Consider the following 2610-nt stretch of genomic DNA (forward strand, 5'->3'; position numbering starts at 1 on the left):
TCTAAAATTTCGGATCACTTCATAGAAATCTTTCAAAGACCCGCAGGTGTAACTAGAAAGTAAGATGATGACCAACACTATCTTATCTATCACAGAACTTACCAGGTAACAAGGGTGCAAGTTGACGAATTAACCTGTGGCAACAGAAAAAAAAAGAACTGACGAGATAACCCAGTCCCAGCTGCTCAGTGTCAAAGATCTCATTTCGTTTCTTGTAACACTTTAGTCTTTGAGGCTGTGCTAAGGATGCCGATGCCCTCAAAGTCTGAAATTCAGAGGGCTGCCTCTCTAAGTTTGAACTTCACAGGGCTATATTTTGAAGTCTGAACTTCACAGGGCTACCTATTGAAGTCTGAACTTCACAGGGCTACTCTCGAAGTCTGAACTTAACAGGGCTACCTCTTGAAGTATGAACTTCACAAGGCTACATCGTGAAGTCTGATCTTCACAGGGGTACATTTTGAAGTCTAAACTTCGCAGGGCAGCAGGGCTACATTTTAAGTCTGAACTTCACAGGGCTACCTCTCGAAGTTTTGTACTTCACAGGGCTACCACTTGAAGTCTGAACTTCACAGGGCTACCTCTTGAAGTCTGAACTTCAAAGGGTTTCCTCTTGAAGTCTGAACTTCACAGGGTTACCTCTTAAAGTCTGAACTTCACAGGGGTCCATTTTGAAGTCTGAACTTCACAGGTCTGCATCTTGAAGTATAAACTTCACAAGGCTACCTCTTGAAGTCTGATCTTCACAGGGCTCTATTTTGAAGTCTGAACTTCATTTGGCTACTTCTTGAAGTCTGAACTTTACAGGGTTACCTCTCGAAGCCTGAACTTCACAGGGGTACTTCTTGATGTCTGAACTTCACAGGGCTACTTCTTGAAGTCTGAAATTCACAGGGCTACTTCTTGAAGTCTGAACTTCACAGGGCTACCTCTTGACCTAATTTTGTTCATTTTTCTAAGACTTGAGCTCCATTATCCTCTATTATTTTATATTCGCGAAACGCTACACTTCTTCACCAGTGCCATCTGTTGATTAGATATTGATTCTTAATTCGTTTCATAACCTTTTCTTTCTTGTAACTGATTTATTCACAACTGAGTGCCAGTCGATATTTTCTCTTCCCCACTGTAAAATAGTTCATCCAATTGGTCCATTCCTTATACACCAGAGAGAGAGAGAGAGAGAGAGAGAGAGAGAGAGAGAGAGAGAGAGAGAGAGAGAGAGAGAGAGAGAGAGAGACTATTTACATTGGTACTGATGGATACTACCACGAATATCTTTACTCTTTCATAATCATAATACGTCGTAATTTCCTGTTGTAGGAGCAATTTAAGGGAATTGATATTCTGTCAAATTGTGCATTTGTTTTGAAGAGAAATTGACCTCGATATAATTCTGAAAGACTTATTAGCCTAATACTCTCCCCCAGTTTTCACTTCATTTCTTCCATCTTGCTGTTCAGTCTCTTATAGATAGGCCTACTCCTTGGTGCTAATCCTGGGTATAGATAGGCCTACTTCTCTTAGGACTGTATGCACCAAGGCCTCTATTCTATAGGCTTTGGTACGCACAGTATGAGTAGGCCTACTGGTAAATTATCATAACCTGAATTGAATTGGACATGAGTCATGGTACGACAATGAAACAATCTCGACCATTAGATTTAGTAGATTTGGGAACAAAGCCCTCAGAAGGATATTGGGAGTTAAATGGCAGGACAGGACTAGGCAGGAAACTATAAGAGAGATTACTCGAGTGCTATATGTGGATGAGATCAAGATGAGGGGTAGATGGAGATGGTTTGGGCATGCTCTTCGCGCTCCCCAGGAGAGATTAGTTCACCAAACTTTCAACTGGGATCCACAAGGCACTAGGAGAGTTGGAAGACCCAGGCCTACATGGCTGAGTACTATGAAGCTTGAAGTAGGAGATAATGAATAGAGAAGTATTGATTTAAAAGCTCAAGATAGAGACGACTGGTGAAATCTAACCGAGGCCCTTTGCGTCAATAGGCGTAGGAGGAGATGATGATGAATTGAATAGCGGCAGGGGAAAACCAAGATGAACGCGTAGATGAATAAAGTGTTCATATGTAATATGACTTCAGAAATTCAAACTTACAGCGAATGTTTTTATGTTGAACAGGCTGACATAAGTCTCTTTTTATAGTTTATATATGATAGATATATTTCAACGTTGTTATTGATCTTAAAATATTCTATATTGAGTATTCCTTATTTCTCTTGTAATGTATTTATTTCCTTGTTTACTTAACTCACTGGGCGATTTTTCCCTGTTGGAGCCCCTAGGCTTATAGAATCGTGCTTTTCCAACTAGAGTTGTGGCCTAGCTGTTAATAATAATAATAATAATAATAATAATAATAATAATAATAATAATAATAATAATAATAATAATAATAATATGTTATCAGTTTAAGTACCCATAATCCATTAGAAAATAAACATATATAGTATCCCGAAAGGTGTTACATATTTCATATTAACTAATTGGGTAAATATAGCTCAGATGAAGTTTTATTTTAAAATGACATCAGCAGATTTCATCCGTTAGCATTATTTTCACAGCGTGGTAAACAAATATACCAC

This window comes from Palaemon carinicauda, chromosome 7, assembly GCF_036898095.1.
Source record: "Palaemon carinicauda isolate YSFRI2023 chromosome 7, ASM3689809v2, whole genome shotgun sequence".
Lineage (NCBI taxonomy): Eukaryota > Metazoa > Arthropoda > Malacostraca > Decapoda > Palaemonidae > Palaemon > Palaemon carinicauda.